Source organism: Petaurus breviceps, unplaced genomic scaffold (genome assembly GCF_028583685.1).
Source record: "Petaurus breviceps papuanus isolate PSGF00001 unplaced genomic scaffold, PetGlider_PUasm1.0 186, whole genome shotgun sequence".
Taxonomy (NCBI): Eukaryota; Metazoa; Chordata; class Mammalia; order Diprotodontia; family Petauridae; genus Petaurus; species Petaurus breviceps.
This window is the reverse complement of record NW_027185798.1, coordinates 33,051,758-33,071,853: the sequence shown is the minus strand read 5'-3', so window position 1 is coordinate 33,071,853 and position 20,096 is coordinate 33,051,758. Positions and strand designations below refer to the sequence as shown.

Here is a 20,096-nt window from a genome sequence, read left to right as displayed (position 1 = left end):
TCAGCATTGTACTGTCAATTCCATGATGGCAGGTTCTGGACAGTGCCCTCATGCTTTCCCAGTTGCCAGTGGAATGAAACAAGGCTGTGTGCTTGCTTAAATGCTCATTTTTAGGATAATGTTTTCAACCATGTTGTCAAAAATACCTTCAATGGGGATGAGTATGGGCGGGATCAAGGTCAACTACCTATATTGACCATAAATTCTTCAGTTTGAAAGGGCTACAAGCCAAGACTAAAATGGAGGGAGTGTTGGCACATGATTTTCTGTTCACAGATAATTGTGCTCAATGTAGCCTCTGAAACTGAGATGCCACAAAGTATGGATCCTTTCTCTTCTGCTTATGCTAATTTTGGCCAAACAATTAACACCAAGAAAACACAGGTGCTCCATCAGCCACCACCACACAATGCATATGTGGAATCATCAGTTACAGCAAATGGAAAAGTTTTAAATGCTGTGGATAAGTTTACTTACCTTGGCAGTATACTTTCTAGGGATGTACATATTGAAAATGAGGTTGACACACACATTGCCAGAGCTAGCTCAGTGTTTAGGAGACTCCAAAGGAAAGTGTGGGAGAGAAGGGTATTAATCTGACTACCAGACTGACAATCTACAGAGTCATTATGCTGAGCTCACTGTACATCTGTGAAACCTGGGCAGTCTACCAGTGTCATGCCAGGAAATGGAATTACTTCCATTTGAATTGACTTAGGAAGATTCTGAAGATTACCTGGCAGGATAATTTGTCTCCTTTATATTATTAGTTCCTCTTGCTTGTTGCCTAAATTTTTGTGCCAATTGTGAATACACATTTGAGACCAGGAGTTTTACCGTTTTTATTGGGTTTATCTACTCTGAACCTCTGAGTGTCTCAACTGCTATTGTTCATTTATTGTAGTCATTCTCTATGGTATTTATCATGATGGATAGTCACAGGCACTCTTCTCTTGATTAGATTTGAAAGCATCCAAAAAATACACTCTTATCAGCATTTTTTCAATATACTACATTTCTAACCAAGAAAACAGCATCTTTATATTTTCAGCAGTGTTAACAAAACTATACTAGTGGGGAACCTCAATCTCCCCCTCTCAAAACTAACCATAATCTAACCATAAAATAAACAAGAAAGAATTTAAGGAGGTGAATGGAATCTTAGAAAAGTTATATATGATAGACTTTGGAGAAAACAGAATGGGAATAGAAAGGAATATACCTTTTTCTCGGTAATGCATGACACCTACACAAAAATTGACCCTGTATTAAGGCATAAAAACCTCACAATCCAATGCAGGAAGGCAGAAATATTAAACACACCCCTTTCGGATCATCATGCAATAAAAAGTATGTGTAATAAAAGGCCATGGAAGGGTAGACTAAAAATTAATTGTAAACTAAATAGTTTAATTTTAAAGAATGAGTGGTCAAACAACAAATCATCGAAACAATATTTTAAGCTGTGTTCCAAACATCTAAAACCCATTCTAAGACATCATCTTCTTACACAAATAATTTTACTTCCCAAAATAAGGTCACTTCCCAAATATTTTTCCTCTTCTTCCCTTGCCTTCAATAGGCAATAGTGATGAAAATACACTCTTTGTCCATATAGCTTTCAATTCCTTGTTCAAGACTTTCAATATCTTTGGCAATACATTTTTTAGGTTCCTTCTGGTGGTAGTGGTGGTGATGATGATGATAATGATTTATATAGAACTTACTATTCCAGGAACTTCTCTAAGTGCTTTACAAATATTGTCAAATTTGATCCTCACCACTACCCTGGGAGATTTTCAGAAGAAGAAAACGAAATACAGAGACTTGCACACTAATCTTCTAATGAGGAAATGCTTAATGCATTGCTATTTCTCTGTGTATTGTTTAGAAGATACTATTCCCTTGTAAAGAAATACTCACAGTTAGCCGTCTCTTCCACCTGCTCAGGTTACTTTTATCGGTTCTGAATCCCTGACTTTCTTCAGATCTTCAGCCTGTAAGCACCTAGGAGGTAGTTTTGATTAGTACTCTCATTTTACAGTTGAGGAAACTGAACGGCTGGGAGTCTGACAGGCACACCTGAAGGAGAAAACCTGAGCTCATGAATGTCTGAGACATTTTCTAGCTGTTAGATCATTGTCTGCATAACAAGAATGGACACATTTTAAATTGTATTTCTGAAGTAACTGCATGCGATATTGCCCAAATGTTGAAAATGAACCTTGCGTAGTCGGCAGGATTCGAACCTGCGCGGGGAGACCCCAATGGATTTCTAGTCCATCGCCTTAACCACTCGGCCACGACTACCTGCTCGACTGCCTTAGTTGTGATTTTTGAAATGATTGAGACAGGTAGATCAAATATTTCTTTTTTCTTTTTAGTTTTGACAAGCAGAAAGAAATGAGTTCAATATTAACTTCTACAAATCGGTCTACTTCCAGGAATGCAGTTTAAATTATATGTGAACTAAAAGAGGTTGGACTCAATACCTTCTAAACCCCCTTCTAGGTCCCAAATCTGCCATTACTGACATGAATGGTCATTGGGGGAAGAGAAGTATTGGGAGGTGAAATAGAGAAAAGATCGAATGAACCAGGTTGGACTTAGATTTGATCATGACTAGGGAATAGGTGCATTGTAGATATTTTTAAAAATCCAAGTTATCAAACTATAGTGAGCAAAGGTTTTGGAGGAGGTCAGTTTATCTCAGACTTCAGGGGACTGAGGAGAGGTTCTGGCAGAAGCCTCCAGAGTACTCCATACAAGATTAAAGTCAAAGACGAAAGGATCAAGTCTTATCTAAACTTTGTAAGATCCAGAAATTAATAAATGTTTACTGTTGTTGAAAGGTAGGTGTAAAGGAATTCCAGGTTGAAGATTTGAAAGTCAAAGATTTGTCAGTCAGAGTCTGAGAGTCATTGGGAGTTCCTGGGCAGGGAAAAGAGATGGCTAACTGTGAGCATTTTTTTTTGCAATAGAAAAGTATCTTTTAATGATGCACAGAGAAATAGCAATGTAACACATTAAGCATTTCATCACTAGAAAATTATTCTTAATAGCCATAGTAGTTTTGAGCACTTCATTAACTCTAATTAACTTAAAACCATGTGCAAGTCTCTGTGTTTCTGTTTCTTTTTCTGGAAATAAGTAGTTCATAACAATGAATCCTGCCTTGTAGGGTTTTGTACCAGTCTCAGGCATTGCAAGGGATACGAAAATGGAAAGGGTGAAATGATCAAATCTTCAATTTTGGAAAGCATTCTCCTGACTTTTAAAGTGAGGTAATAATAGTAACTAGCATTTATAGAATGCTTTAAGGTTTACAAAGTGCTTTTTCAAATATCTCACTTATGCTCACAACTGTAACAGAGGCAGATACTATGGAGCACAGGTCTTCCTGACTCTAGGCCTAGAACTCAACTCTAGGTCACGTAGATGGGGTCAAGGTAAGGGAGAGAAGTAGAAGGGAAAGAGGAGGTATTTCGAATGGAGACCCGTTAAAAGACAGATTCAAATTAACTAGTACTTATTAAACAATTATTATGGCCTAAGCTTTGTACTAAACACCCCATCTTTAAAGGGGTTGCAGTCTATTTGGGAAAAAAAATGACATTTAAGCATTCATTTGTTCACCTAACAAGCATTTATTAAGCATCTATTACAGGAAACATGGAAATGAACAATAAGACAATGACTGAGATGAAAAATGATCTAAAATGATACATATGAAACAATTAAAATTAGATAGCATATAATTTAAGAGTCAGTCAAATAAAAAATTATGGAAAATCAATGGAAGAAACAAGGCCTTTGGTAGGACAAACAAAGCATGAAGCATGAACAAAGCATCTAGAAATGTTCAATGTACATGGTCTGTTCTTTGACGGTTCTTGAAGGAAAAAAAAGGGAGGGAAAAGAGGAAGGAAGTGGAAAGATCTGAGTCTTAGGAAGTAAATTTCCAGGATTGCTTAACCCAGGTAAGTTTTTTTTTTCTTTATTGTTGTTTTTACTATAATTATTGTGTCTAATTTATTTTATTACTGTCCTAGAACATTGAATTTCATATCTTGGAGGGAGAACAATATTTCCTTTGAACTAGAAAGACTTTTAAGCCTGCCTTTTCTGGACTTGAACTAATGCTATACATTGGGAGACAGGGTGAAGAAAGCAGTCATGTGTTTGAGCCTCTAATTCAGTATGAATGGAAGTGGGTTGGGTTGGAGAGAAATTTGGAGTAAGCATAATGGAAACCTGCCGAATTCCCAGCTAAGGTCCATCAAAAATCGTAGGTCCCACCGAGATTCGAACTCAGATCGCTGGATTCAAAGTCCAGAGTGCTAACCATTACACCATGGGGCCAACCATCTGCGAATCTCTCTTAGAGGACTCTATTTGACTTTTTTTGGTTAATCGTCTAATTTTTTTTCCTATGTAGATGTAGTGGATAGTAGATTTAGGTTTGGATTATGTACATATACATGACATCGGGATTCCTAATACTGTACCTTAATACCATCCAACAGAGTCCCATAATCATGGTCCCAAGGAGAAATAAAAATACTCTATTTATCTATTCGAAAAATATCAAGTGGTTTGTCCTTCAGTCAAACTCACAAAGTCTGTCTGTCGTTTGGTCTGTCTCTCCCCTTCCCCTTCCCTATTACCTCCACCTCTATTCTATCCACTATACTATTTTACAGTAAAGTTAGTTCTCCAGGGCAGTAATAGAAGGAAACTCGAGAACACATTGGTTTCAGGCAACTTGAAATAGTAGTGGCAAAGTTCAAAAATAGAGCCCAAGGCTGTATATGTCCGAATGGAGAGTCCAGTACTTTATGTAAGGGAACTTTCCAGGATAAAGAGGGCAGGTATGCAGTGAGGATAAATCATTAGAAGTGATTTTGCTTTCTTTTCCACAACTTTCTTTTCCCACAACTGTCTTGTTCACAGAAATTCTTCTGCAGCGATGATGGGGGAGGGGAGGATGTTTCTGTTTCACTTAGGAGAGAAATACTCTTCAGAGAGAAGAGAAGAGAGGGCAATCAATTCTCTTCCTACCCATATACTCTGGATGTCCTTTAACTTGTCAATGTCCTTCCAAAAACTAAAATGTAATAAGACATAATTATGGTCTGAAAAGGAACATGTTCTGGAGTGTAGGGCTCTTTAAAAATTCATTAGTGTTTTTGTCTACCACTGATATTGTTATTGAGCTTGCAGTCCATTTAGATCCACAGACCTTTTTCTAATGAATCAAATCCCATTCATATGAAGTTAATTTTTAAAAACAAAATAAAGATTTTGCATTGTATCAAATTTCGTATTATTGTATTTATACCATTACTCTACCGAATTATATCTTTTTGGACACTGACTCTACCATACATGATATCATCATATTACCTGTTCTTCTTTGACCTTGCATCATATGAGATTATATATTAATTACATATAATATATTCATGTATTACATTATAATATAATTATATATACATACACCTTCATTAAGGTGACTGACAAAAATGAAACAAAACATATGGCCAAGGACATATCCCTGGATCATTGCCCCTCAGACTTCTTGCTAATTTGGCATCAGACCGTTTAGTAACTTCTCTTGGAAGTCTGGTCATTGGACCAGTTCCAAATGCAATACTATCACCTAGCTCATATTTCTCTGTTGTCCACAAGAATAGAATGAATGATATTATAAAATTCTAATACAGTCTAGATAAACTATATCTGCATCTTTCAAAGAATCTACCAGTCTAGTAATCTTTTTTTTTTAAAGGAAATTAAATGGGAATGATCTGATTTTGACGAAAACATACCAGATCTTAGTGATTACAGCTTCCTTTTTTAGATGTTTATAGACCATCCCCTGGACAATATGTTTCAATATTTTGCTTGAAATTGAAATTAAACTTATTGTCATATGTTTGAGGCTTCATTTTCTTCCATTAAAAAAAAAGTTGTTATAAAAACTTACCCTTCTCCATTTCTATGGTACCTGTCCTATTCCCTATGATCTTTGAAAGATCACCTATGGGAGTCTGCCTCTCACATCTGCCATTTCTTTACCTCACTTGGCATTTCATTTTCTTAGGCATAGCGACATAAAGTCAGTAGAGTCAGTGAAATAACTTCTCTGGCCCTTCTTATTTATCTTGTGGTTAAATTATTTATTAATCACCAGTTTGACTCCCTTTAAAAGTTCACCATGAACTCAAACAATGGCATTTACTAAGGAATCATATTAAGAACCATAGTTAGAAAACTTTCCCCTGATAAAATACTTTCCCATGAACACACACAGCATCTGTCAGCACAAGCTTAGAGTACAATGGAGATAAGGCACTTGTATATATGTGTATGTTTGTATATATGTATGTATGTATGCCTTAAAAAGTAACTTAGAACTCTGGTACTTCAGGGTCTTCTTTCTTTCTTAGAAGAACCATCATGAAGATTCTTCCTGGGCACACCATCTTTGCTGATCAAAGGTCATTCATATGACCTTCAAGGATTTTTCTCTCACAGCTTGACTCTGGATTGCCTGGGTTAGCTCCTCCTTCTGTGTATTAGAAGCTCTCTTCTGTGTTGCTGAGGATCAACATTCCCTGAAGCTACATTTGGTCTCTATCAATTGCTTCCCTGTATCCATGTCTGTTTGGAAAGTGTGTATTTTTGTTTCTTCATGTTCCTAGAAAAGGGTGGAGAGAGTGAAGGAGAAATTACCTTCTCATTCCTTTCAGGAGTCACAATCCAAAACACTCCAGGTCTTGAGATCTGGATTGACTTGGACTGTCTAACTGCCCCTCTGTTTCCAAGGCTTAGCTATTAAAAGTCTTCTAGAACCTTGCCAATTTTTGCTCAATCAATGGTCAGGCTCTTTTTGATTCCATCAGAGAAAGGCACCCATGCTTCATAAAGGAATCAAATACTGTTTACAACTTATGGATATATGAGCATGTTTTTCTTTTATTTTATCAGCTGAAAGGGGAGAAGAAAACTTGCATCCCTCTCTCTTACACAAAGTAATTTGAAGATCAAGCAAATACCAATTCTTAGTTGTTCAAAATCATATTCAGAACATTAATTTTCACATCTTTGAATAATGTTTAAATCATTATTAGCATGACAAAAGAGTATTATATATATTTGCTTTCAGTAGAGAAAGAGTTCCAGCAGAAATGTGTATAAATGAAATTTCTTTCATCACTGGAACCCCATGGCCAGCCTTATGAGCTTTTTCTTGAACTCCATGCTTGTATCCTTAATTGATCCAGGTAGTTCATTTTAACTGTAGTAAGCATGCTCTAGGCTTACTATTCCAGAGTTAGGTTGCTGCATCTACCCCTCAGGGCTCTGGGAGTAACCCTGAGGGTTTGTGGTATGTCTTCTCTAATGCCTTTGGCTCAAGGCCCCTTTCTCTGTGTGTTGTCTCCCCTCTTTTAGCCATCAGTGACAAGCACTCCCATTCTTTTTAACTAGTTAACCTCAACTGGCTTTAGAAAAGACTATCCAAAGATATAGCAAGAAAAAGAAGTGCAAATATTATCCCTCCCTTCAAATACCTGGGGGTGGGGTGAACACTGCCTTATACCAGTTCTGTGTGGGAAGGTGGGTGGTGGGGTGGTGGTGGAAATTCAATCATTTCTATAAAGCATTATTCCTATCAAACTTCCTGTTCAAATTTACTACTGCTGAGCTGGATCCTGAAGGTAGCTATTTGATGCTGGGCTGCCTGTAAAACTTGGCATGAACTTTACTCCTGGATACTTAGGTTCCTGGAGCATCTCTCTCCTGTCCATTTGAAACTCTCAAGGTCAGAGCCTTTGGATTCTTTCACCCAAAATGAAAAAGCAAAGATTTAGTCAAGCCAAGGACCAAAGCCTAGCCTCTTAAAGCATTATCTTTCAACAGAAGCCATCAGCAAAAGAATCAAGCCAATAGCAAAGTCCCAACCAAGAGAGAAATAGTTACCATCAGTTTTTATTCTGCTACTGTAGTCTTTCAGGAAGGCTGCTGTCTACCATGTGGTTAGCATGCCTGCACCAGTAATAGAATGTCCACAAATGTGCCAAAGTCTTTTCCAAGGTACTTCCATTATATGTCTCTACTACTCTCCTGGAAGCAGACTCCCAAACCTCTTCCAGGTGGAAAGTCATGTAAGTGGCACTCTGTATGTTTGTAAGGACCGGACTCAATGACCAGTCCTGCATTACAGTATACTCAACATCATAATGTCACTTCTGTTTTTCCCTCCCCTGATGTTCACTCAAATATTGACTGCCATTCTTCTTCCTTCTGGCTACTTCTTACTTACTTCTATTACCTACATGAGAGGGGCCAAAGAGGAAAAGTCTACAGAATTCTTCTTCCAAATGATAATACTCCAGATGTTTGAGGTAGTTATAATTTTTCTCTAATTATTCCCTTAATGATAATAAATCACCAAGCATTTATTTAAACTCTTACTATGTTCTAGACCCTGTACTAGATACACAGGATACAAATACAAAGAATGAAATAATCCCTACTCTTGAAGAATTTACCTTCAATCAGAGAGACAATAAGTGCATACATAAGCATATAAATAATACTGAAAATAAATATAAATGAATACAAAATAGCTAAATACAAGAGAGTTTGGGAAGGAGGGCACTAGTAGTTGGGGGAAATTAAAATAGAGCTTGGGGGAATATTCATGGTAAGAGGGCATCATATGGGTGATGAGCCCACAAGGAAGACTGAGAAATAATAGACAGCTTGAATAAGAACCAGAAGTGAACAGCAACACCAGAATCCAGAAAGGAGACAATCCAAGCTGAGAGGATGCAGAAGAGGATGGTTAATATCAGATGTAATAGGATCAAGAAGGAGGACTAAGGGGAAAAAAAGACTTGGCTCTTAAGGAATTGTTGGTAGTTCTGTAGAGAGCAATTTCAGTTGAATGATGGAGTAACAGAGTCAGACGGCAAAGGTTTAAGAGATGAATGGGAGAATAATGTTTATAGGGTTTTTCCCTAGTAATTTGTCCAAGAAGGGGAAGAGACATATATAGCTTGAGGACTTTTTAAGGTCCATTGTGCTTTGTTTTTAAAGGATGGGGATAATACACTCAATATGAAGTCAGTAAGAAAGGAACTAGTATATATGGGAAAGGTTGAAGATTAGAAAGGGAAAAGTGGAAAATGATTGAGGTTGCAATTTATTGGAGAAAGTAGGTGATGGGGTCAAGGGAATAAGTGGAAGGGTTGACTTTGGAGAGGGAAAGGGTAACTTCTTTGAGTGAATCTGTGGCCAAGGAGGAGAGAGTAGGGGATGATGTCAAGGAATTTTTTGATGAAGATTTGGAAAGAAGGGGTAGCTCACTTGGAATGGACTCTTTTTTAAAACTAAAGTAAAAGTCTAGGACCTAGACCTTAGCAGTAGAGTGGGAGTGGGAGGTATGGGAGGCTTGAGAAGTTTGATGGCATGGACATAGGAGCTCATATATGTAAATTCAAAATACATATAAAATGAACACAAAATAATTGGGGAGGGGAGTTAAGAGAGATTAGGAAACAGGAAGATTGGGGAAGGTCTCATGGAGGATAAATTACTTGTGACATATTTTAAAAATAATTTGGGATTCCAGGCTTTGAGGAGTGACAGTCCGGAGATGGAATGACTTGTACAGAGGAACAGAAAGGCACTTTGGCTAAACGTTAAATCTATGATGAGAAGTAATTACTCATAATCTTAGAAAAGTAAATTGAGGGCAAATTAGGAAGGGCTCTTAATACCAGAGGAACTTTTATTTTATCGACAAGGTATAGTGATTCCAACAGAGCATCTTGGGGAGGGTAATGGCAAGGTGGTATTTATCATTTAAGAATACTAATTTGGAGTCGGTAGGAACTAGGCGTTTTAAAAAAGTTGCTTGGAATAAAGAAAAAGAGAGGGAAGTAGTTCCCGGGTGGGGCGGGGGGCAAAAAAACTCACCAAGGTTCCACCGAGACTTGAACTCGGATCGCTGGATTCAGAGTCCAGAGTGCTAACCATTACACCATGGAACCAGACGAAATCCTTTTTCCTGGGAAGTTTTATCTGACGGAAGCGATGTATCTTTTAGCCGAAGTTTCTTTTTGTTAGCTCTAGTTTTATTTAAAGATCCAAAATTCCCTCTTTTCTCTTTTATTACCCACAGCCACTTCCTTTCACTTTCTCCACTGAAAAGGAAGAATGCCAGAAATCACTCTTGTCCCTCACCTAACAGCTAGATGGGGCTGCACAAAAGGCATCGGTTTGCTTCTAAATATATACGAAATATAAGAGAGAAAGCCTTGGATTTCGAGAAAGAAATAACTATGGGGAGAGAGAAGGATGCACAAGGGAGAATTTTCTCCAAAAGGTAACAAAGTTGCTTCAGTTCTGATTCACATCTCCTACTTTTTACAGACTTCATCACTTTTTTTTTCCGCCTCGCGAGCGCCTATTCTCAGTTCACTTGATCCCAGTGTGAGGATGTTAAGAGATTCCAAAACACTGAGCTGTAGGAGGTTTGGGCAAGTGCTGGGAGAACTTAATCCTAATGACTAAATGTAAACAGTAACCTCAAACAAGTCTATATTTCTACATTTATACACAGACACAGAAGATTTACTCACACCACAATAACCGTAAAAATATTGCAATTTTTACTTCTATCAGTGCTCTCTCTCTCTCTCCCTCCCTCCCTCTCTGTCTCTCTCCCTCCCTCCCTGTCCCTTTCCCTCGCTCCCTCTGCCTGTCTCCTGTCTCTGTCTCTCTTTGTCTCTGTCTCTCTGTCTCTGTCTCTCTGTCGCTCTCTCTCTGTCTCTCTCTTTCCCCCAGCCCCTCCTTTGTCTCTGTCTCACTTTCTCTGCCTATCTATGTCACTTTGCTTTTGTCTCTCCCTCTCTGTCTCTCAGTATGTATGTTTATTTATGCAGAAGTATTTGTAGAAGAATCGAATCATGCCTTTAACGTCAAGAAATCCCCTTCTGGCCTCCAGGGAATATGGTGCTATGTTCTATGACCTGAGCCTGGTGATTTGGACCCAGGATGGGGTGAGGGAGGGAGGCTCTAGTAAGAAGGGATTTGGTTCCCTATTCTCACACTTTTTGGCTTCTTAAGTGCTCCCACCAGAATTTTATTTACAACTTAAGTTATGGCTAACTCCTGGGTTTTCCCCTAAAAGAAAAAAAATTCAGTGTATAATGTAAATTATATATGGGACAGGTAATTTATTAATACACATGAAAGGAATGCTAAACATAAAAGATTCACAAGTGTTCATTTGATTAAAAAAATTCAACTGGTTTTAGTAATGACTTCTAAGTATTTTACAATCTGCTGGGAAAGTCATACTTAAAGGTCATGAGAACATAAATCAGTTTGCAGTAAAGCCAATTAACCATTTACCATTTCACCTGACTCTACACTGTCCAAAAAAATTCCTGCTAAAAGTGGAAGGCTTCTATCTTCTTGTTAAAGGCTGATTTCTCCAAGATACTCTTTCTTCTGCTGAAACTGAATGGAAACAAAAATCTCTCAAACTCTTATAAAAGGTCTAAGGTCATCCCCAAGTCTAGGCAAATCCACATCCAGATAGGTATTCTTTTACCTAAAATCAGGAAAGAGCAAACATAAGAGACAAAGTCCATGCTTAAGCTTACTAAGGAAGGATGTGTACTTTAGATATCCTGTGCTTAGAGCCATATGATCAGGAAGGAGACAATCCAAGCCCTATTTCCCCACAGCTGGGTTTGGGGAAGCAGCTCTAACAGTCCTGACAGTATTCAAGACCAGAAAGGAAGAGAGAATCAGAGGATCCAGGTGCTCAAATTATACCACCTGGTATAGTGAATACAGAGCAGGCCTCTAAGCAAGGAAGATCCAGGTTCAAGTTCTACCTGGAATATATATGGGCTGTGTGACCAGGGGCAATTCACTTGATTGATTAATGCTCTAGACAACTAAGATCAAAGGTTAAAGTTAAAGATTCAGATGATTTCTTGGAAGAGAAAAAAAAAAGGTAGAATCTGTGGAACACCTACATTTCTGTGATGGAAGGGGAAAAAAAGCAACAAAAAATCCTTGGAGTAGAGTTCCTTTAAGGCACAAGACCTGTATATTTACCTTGTGACTGAAGAGGCTAAGATGAAGGAGAAAGGGGCTGACTTGTATTTTCTGAGACCCGATGTTAAGTGTTTATATGCCTCTTTAAAGTTTTTTAATTTCTTTGTGAGGGCAGTACTACAGGTAATATACCCATGTTAGAGATGATGAAACAGACCTAGAAAGCTTAATTGACTCTGAATGAATTGACCATTTCCCACCAACTGTTCTGCTTGGTTTGGATTCTAAAAACAATATGCTTCCCCCTGGATATAATCATTGCCAAAAATATCATCATATGGAAAACTTTGGTACTCAACACTTCTTTGGTACCCTCAGTTGTCCCTCCCCTCTTAACTAGAGGAAGGGATGATTTCCATTCCAGGTATATCATACCTTCTGCCCGGCCCTCCCACTTCCTTTTCTGTATTTTCTTCCCGAATTAAACTTTAAGCTCCTTGAAGACTGGGACTGTATTTTTTTTTCTTATTTGTATCCCTAGTGCTTCCTTAGCCCAGTTCCTGGCAGCAGTAGGCTGACTAACTCAGAAACATCATCAATCTAGAGCTAGAAGGGGTCTCAGGTACCACCTACTCTAGACACCCTTAAAAAAGAAACATATAAGGTAACTGAGGAAGACCAAGGGAGTGGGCTAAAAATCATAAAACTGTCTTCAAAAGTTCTATTTCTATTTAAGCTTCACTTAATGGCTATATTTTGGGCCTTCCTGGCTCAGAGTGAATGTCAATGGGAACTGTCTCTTTTGACCAGTAACCCTGAGCTTCTTCTTTTCCAAGCTTGATTTTTTTTTTAATTAAAGGGGACATCTCTTGACTTACTTCTTAAAGAGGTCTATTCATTGAATGAGTGTTACCTCACTCATTGTGAGAGCCTGAAAAGGCCTTAGCCTAAAAGGGCCAGGGTCTCCTATTGCATCCTGGGTCATCTCCAGTCATCCTGAAGAATATCTGGTCATCGGATCCAGATGGCTCTGGAGGAGAGAGTGAGGCTGGTGACCTTGCACAGCCCTTCCTCACTCAAATCAAAGTCAACTGCAAGTGATGTCATCATCTCCCTGATGTCATGGTCCTCTTGGAAAACAAAGGACAAAAACAATCTTCAAAAGTTGATAAGGTTTGAGCTTGGAACCTCAGACTCTAGAATTACTGCTTATTCCACCATAATACTTCAAGGTTACATTGAGATGAGTGAAAATAGAGAATTGGAAGGTATTTTAAGCACAGCACATAGGTCCTCCACTCACTTTGACAAACCCACCTGTATTTTTCTCTCTTTCTTCCAAAGCCTCAGAAATTCTGTGATGGGGAGAGCTGGGAACAGAGAGATTAGTATAACAATAATAAATATACATAAAAATAAATAGATAAAACTATAAATGCTACTGCCTAAAGTAGCAGAAGGTTGCAGCACATACTTGTCCTTAAAAACACTTCTGTGGGCCAGTATAGAAATAACAAAGAGAAGGTCCCACCGAGATTTGAACTCGGATCGCTGGATTCAGAGTCCAGAGTGCTAACCATTACACCATGGAACCACCCCCACGGCAGAATCTTTTCTCTTTTTCCTCTAATACTTCAACATCCAAGTCTTTGTTTTATCATTTATTTTTTCTTTAAGTTATAGGAGTATTTTTTAAATCCCCGAGTTAGGCAGAAACCCAGAGGCAATTGAAATGAACATCTCTAGTTATAATGAAGTTTCCTACTGGTCCTAAATCTGTGGTCCTATGATCTCTTCTCTTCCCCTCCTAATTTCTTCTCATAGACTTAGATCTCCCGTTCTCTACTAGAAAAATCAAGGAGAAATTCTTCCTGGGTCCCTCAGAACATCGAAAAGGATCTTTATCGAGAATGATTCTTCCCTTTGGTCAGTCTTTTTCTTGAAGAAGGAGACGCAGTAGGCTGCAAAGAGTTCCCGTGGAGGACAGTAGGCGCTTAATAAATAATCTGTTGCAGTGAATTAAGAATGCAAAGTCCATGGTACATCTCTCAGCCCAGAGGAAGAAGCAGAGCCCTTCCCCACCCTCCACCCCCTTTTTTTTGCCCAGCGCAGGCTTCAGTAGCAGCCTCCCCGTCCCAAGAGACACTGTCTCCTCAATCTTTTCGGTCTCCTTTTGGTTCCAGATTGGAAAGAAACCTAATGCTTGGTGAAAATCCTCCGTTTAAGCCTCTGGCTTCTGTGCACAGCACCAACGGAGAAACAAACTCTGGTCCCAGAGATTAAGTTTGAGAGATCCGAATTTTTGCGTTTTGAGAAATTTTCCCTCCCCTCAAGACGCAATAACAGAGTGAGAGTCCCGTAGACACCTATAGAAATTACAAGGCAATAGTAATCTCTGGGTTCTTGTGATGTGCTCAGGGGAGATGCAGGTTGGAGGAAGACAATATACAACTTTTAATTTCTTCACTTCTCCTCTCCTAAATTATCATTCTGCCACCCGAGCATGTGCCCTATAAGTCATGCCAATCTCTGGAGGCTTTCGGTTGCAAATTAGGTAGGACTCAATCGCCAGCTTCCAATCTCTGTTTTTAAACACAGACCCAATGATGGACTAGTGAATGGGTCTTTATAACAGGGAGTACCCCTATGTGGATTTCTCTGGCTCCCTTTTCAATTCTAGGGCTAGAGAGGGGTGGGGAACCTGTGGCCTCAAGGCCACATGTGGCCCTCTAGGTCCTCAAGTGCAGCCCTTTGACAGAGTCCAAATTTTACAGAACAAATCCTTTTACTAAAGGGATTTGTTCTGTGAAGCTTGGAATGGTCACATGTGGCCTCGAGGCTGCAGGTTCCCCACCCCTGCCCCTAAAGCATGGAAGAAAGAAAAGGTAACATAAATTCGGCATGGAACAAGATGGGGAAATAAAGGCAGCGACCTGTCTGAGCTCAGTTCTTAAATAGCCCTGTTCCCACTAAGCTCATCTCTAGATGAGACATGACTTCCTGGTAATCCTTTGTTTCAGTTTCCACAGGTCTGGGTCTAGAAGGTCACTCATGAAGATCACTCCTTGCTCTTTGGGAAATTGATGCAAACACTCATTCCAGAACACTGGAATGTCTAAGTACTCTACACATTTCAAACTCACAAGGTCACAGAAGTTCCATTCTCTTAACCTAGGAAAGAAGAGAAAAGAAGCCACAAAGAAAGGGCTGAAAATGGAAGCCCTTTTATCAGGTCATGTGGTCTGGGTGGTGGGGGCAGGGGCAGGGAGAAAGCCTCTTGGCCTTTCCTCTTACACTGTGATTTCTCAAAAGATACCTGGAGTCATTGAGATCAGTCAAGAGAATATGAGACAAAAATAGAACTTGTTGTCCAGTTGGACAAGCCTTTTGGAATGCCTCCATGGGTAATCAAAGTGCCTCTTCAGCAATACATGGTTAGGAGATCAGAATCAAATACAAAAGATCTATGAATGCTCCCAGTCTCTCAAAGATATTTTACTAACATATAATCATAATGGTGCTGGAAGCAAGCTCCCTAATCTTTCCACAAAGAGAAAAGTCAAGCAACCTGATTAGATATGTATATGAGTCAGCTTCTATTACATTTGCATCAGTAAAGAAGTCTAAAAGAGTGGAGATTACGGAGAGAAGACATATTCAACTTCTTTTCCTTGGTGGAAATGGCCCAAAGAAGATGGTTAACAAGAGAAGATGGGTGGGTAGTGGAGAAAATAAGAGTGTTAAGATGCAAGGGGACTCAAAGGCTTTTGACTCCTTTGGTGGCTTAGCCATTGTAAAGATACATTTTCCATATATTCCGTACAAGATATTTTGCCTTGAATATTTGTAGTGATATTTTCCCTTGAATGTCTTTGGTTTGATGGTTTAAATTTGTCTAGTAGGTCAGCTGATTGTTCCTTAGGAGGGTTATTATTCTTTATTATTATTCTCTGTTCCCAGGCCCACGAGCAGTAAAAATTCTTATTTCAATTAAATAATTATTTACAAAGGCCAATTTATAAAAGGTACTATGATAGTGTAGTAAGCATTTTCTGGGCCCTCAGGGTTCCCCATGGAGTTGAGGGTGTCTTTAATGCCATTGGTTCAAGCCATCACTGGTGGTGTTCTCCCTACAGTTCCTTGGTTCCTTTTAACAACTTGACATCATTGGCTTTTGTAAAGAGATATATTCTTTAAAGTATAACATGGGGAAAGATGTTAGAATAAAGGTAGGGACTCATTTGAACTCCCCTAAATTTCCTTCCAAACAAGGTTAAAATAATACCTCAAAATGAATTATGGAGCAGCAGAGTCAACACAAGGAGAGAGTGAAACAATTTTCCAGCCCAATACAATTAAGAAGATCAACAGAAAAGATCTGTCTTTGGGCTGAGTGCAATACCTGCAAGCCAGCAGCAGGTCTTGGGAATGATTGAATTAGTGGTGATGGCTGCCAGAGCTGTCATTCCATAGAGTAAGGGAGAAAGACAATTGGTCAGAAGGAGATTACACAGGACTTTTTGCTGGCGCTGGGTGTTGAACTCCAATGCGATGCCCATACTTGCTTCCAGGTCACAGTCTTAGGGCAAGAAGTAGTACTAGCAGTAGTGGGCATTCTGAGGTGGAAAAAAGAGTGCTTGTGGTCCCTCAAAGACCAGAGCACAGGCCAGGAGAGTAGTGACCAAACCTTTCCTCAGATCATAGCACTTTAGAAGAAATGAAAACTTATAGTCCCCCTTAACTAGCTCTGAAAATAGCTGCATGAAAAACCTGAAGCTTTGGACAGTGTCTGCTCCCTCAGGAGAAGACCCCAACTTTAACATAAAATCAAAAGTCAAGAAATAGACTTAAAAAGTGAACAAATAACAAACAAACAAACAAACAAAGAACCTGATCATAAAGATAACTCTATGGTGACAGGGAAGGTCAAAACACAAACTCAAAAGAAGATAATGTCAAAACAACTATATCCAATTCCTTTAAGTAAAATATAAATTGGTTTGAAGCCCCAAAAAATTCCTGGAAAAGCTCTAAAAGGATTTTTAAAAATTAAATAAGAAAGGTAGAGGAAAATTGGAGAAAGAAATGAAAGTAATGTAAAAAAAACTTTGAAAAAAAAAAGACAAGAGCTTGGTAAAAGAGACAACAACCCCCACCCCCGCCCCCCCCAAAAAAAGTTACTGAAGAAAATAAGCTTAAAAAACCAGAATAGGCCAAATGGTAAAAGAAATACAAAAATCCACTGAAGAGTAGAACTCCTTAAAAGCAGAATTGGCCAAAAGGAAAAGTAGGTACAAAAGCTCACTGAAGAAAATAATTTCTTAAAAATTAGAATTGGGCAAATGGAAGCTAATGACTCCACAAGACATCAAGAAACAATTTTAAAAAAATCAAAAGAATGAAAAAAAATGGAAGGAAATGTATATATAACATATATTAAGTACCAAGCATACAAATACAAGCATGCAAAACAGTGCCTGACTTTAAGAAGTTTACCTTCTAGGGGCAGCTAGGTGGCACAGTGAATAGAGCACCAACCCTGGAGTCAGGAGGAACTGAGTTCAAATCTGACCTCAGACTCTTAACACAAAAACTAGCTGTATGACCTTGGGCAAACCACTTCATCAGGAAAACAAGTGACTGGGAAAATAGATTCAGGAGAGGTAATTTAAGAATTTTTGGACTTAAATGGACTTAAATCATGACTGAAAGCCATGATCAGAAAAAAAGAGCCTAGACATCATCTTTTGAGACATTATTAAGGAAAATTGTCCAGTATCTTAGAACAAGAGGGCAAAGTAGAAATGTAAAAGAATCCACTGATCACCTCCTGAAAGAGATCCCAAAATGAAAACTCCCAGAAACATTATACTCAAGTTCCACAGCTCCCAGGTCAAGGAGAAAATATTTTCACAGCCAAAAAGAAACAATTCAAATATAGAACCATAGTCAGGATCATACAACATTTAGTAGCTCTAAATAAAAGGATCAGAGGACTTGGAATATGATATTCCAGAGGACAAAGGAGCTAGAATTACAACCAAGAATCACCTACCCAGCAAAATTAGTACAGTCCTTTAGGAGAAAAAAAATAGATTTTTCAATGAAATAAAGGACTTTCAAGCATTCCTGATCAAATGGTCAGAGCTCAGTAGAAAATTTGACTTTCAAATACAAAACTCAGGAGAAGCATAAAAAGGTAAACACTGTGAAGGGAAAACAAGTTATATACAGGTGTAGAGGGAATTCTGATTTTTGTAATAATCAACATGACATGTGAAATAATTATACTAATAGATTTTGCAGAATTGCTTTTTCCAGCTTGTGAATCAGACTCACAATGCAGCTTGAACTGATCAATCAAACCTTGACAAGGCTCAAAATCACTGGCATCCTTCTATCTGCATAACTGAAGTGAAGTTTTCCATCACAGAACTCTGGTCCTGTGACCTACCAGGTAACAACCCCCAAGGACTTGAGCAGTATTGCTCCCACAGGTCTCCAGAACTGTTGTATTGTCTTCCATTTGTGGGTTTGTCTTCAGAAACCACTCTGGCCCTGGGAAGGATTGTTTGTAATCCACCTTCCCTCCTCCCTCTCCACTTGGGATTTATGTATATAATCTCTGTCTTCACTTCAGCAAAGTGAAATTCTGATCAGGAGAATTCCCAATTTTCAAATAGGTTCCTCATAATGAAACTAATTAATTAAAAGGCTACGTGATTACTGGTACTTTGTCTCTGGCCTGCTGTTCCATCATTCTCAGGTTAGAGACTGGCTCAGTAAAATCTTATTAGCAACATGAAAAAGAAACCATAAGGGCTTCAATAAGGTTAAAATACTTACATTCCTGCAAGGGAAAATGACACTTGTAACTCCTAAGGATTTTATTATTATTAGGACAGTTAGAAGTAATATGCATAGACAAGAGGTCAGGGATGTGAGTGAACTATGATGGGATGGTATAAAAAAATACAAGTAAGGGGTGAGAAAGAGTGATATACTGGGAGATGGGAGAGATAGAATGGGGTAAATTATCTCACATAAAAGAGGCATGAAAGAACTTTTAAAGTGGAAGGGAAGATAGGGGTGGTTGGTAGTGGGCAATATTTGAACCTTACTCTCTTCAGAATTGGTTCAAAGAGGGAATAATATACACTTGGGTATAGAAATCTATAGAGAAGTAGGAAGGGAAGGGAATAAGAGAAGATTGAGGGGGGGTGCTGATAGAAGGGAAGGAAGGTGAATTGGGGGAGGTAGTGGTCAAAAGCAAAACACTTTTTGGAAGGGATGGGGTAAAAGGGAAGAGAGAGAAGGATAAATGGGAGTGAGGAGCAGGATGGGTCATTCCCCAGTTGATAAATGGTCAAATAATTGCACCTAGTCAAAGGGTTATATGGGGTGTTAAGGGAGTACCAGCACCTCTGGTGTGAGAACTTAATGAGCCCTTTCCAGGGTTACAGTGTTACACCTTTGGTGTCCAACTGGTCACCCAACTTGCACCTGTGGCTCCAAGAAGCTGTAACACACACAATAGCCACACCCAATTAAAACTGTCATGGCTGACTGGCTAAACCAAGCTGAGTAATCAACAGGACTCATACCCATTGGTGAGTTAAGGGAATGTCTACTCCATGCATGTGAAGACATCCCTCCCCCCAGAGGAATGGATAGATGAGAATAATTTGTTCTGATGGCCTTGAAGGCAACTGAAATAGGCCCTGTAAAGTGCTTAGAACTTGGTCAGACATCAAGGATGCCAAGGTGACCCTCTGCATCCTGGTTCATCACCAGTGGTCCTGACTTTTGACCTGCCCCTGGACTTCAATGACTCTGGAAAAGAGGGTGATGCTGACAACTTTGTGCAACTCTGTTTCACTTAAATCTAATTCATGCTCAAGTGAAGATATCACCCCATGATGTCATTATTCTTCTTTGAAAAAGAAGGACAAACAACAAATGGTCAAAGGACATAAACAGGAAGTTTTCAGAAGAAGAAATCAAAGATA

General features: G+C 38.8%; 4 non-coding genes across 4 annotated transcripts; all 4 read right to left on the bottom strand.

Annotated features, from left to right (window-relative positions):
• Positions 1–2,228: 2,228 nt before the first annotated feature.
• On the bottom strand, positions 2,229–2,310 carry TRNAS-AGA (transfer RNA serine (anticodon AGA)). Its single transcript has one exon. It is a non-coding gene; the product is annotated as a tRNA-Ser (tRNA).
• A 1,980-nt stretch (positions 2,311–4,290) lies between these two features.
• Positions 4,291–4,362, bottom strand: TRNAQ-UUG (transfer RNA glutamine (anticodon UUG)). The gene has a single exon. It is a non-coding gene; the product is annotated as a tRNA-Gln (tRNA).
• Positions 4,363–9,992: 5,630 nt separating this feature from the next.
• TRNAQ-CUG (transfer RNA glutamine (anticodon CUG)) lies at positions 9,993–10,064 on the bottom strand. Its single transcript has one exon. It is a non-coding gene; the product is annotated as a tRNA-Gln (tRNA).
• Positions 10,065–13,609: 3,545 nt separating this feature from the next.
• On the bottom strand, positions 13,610–13,681 carry TRNAQ-CUG (transfer RNA glutamine (anticodon CUG)). The gene has a single exon. It is a non-coding gene; the product is annotated as a tRNA-Gln (tRNA).
• Between the last annotated feature and the right edge of the window lie 6,415 nt (positions 13,682–20,096).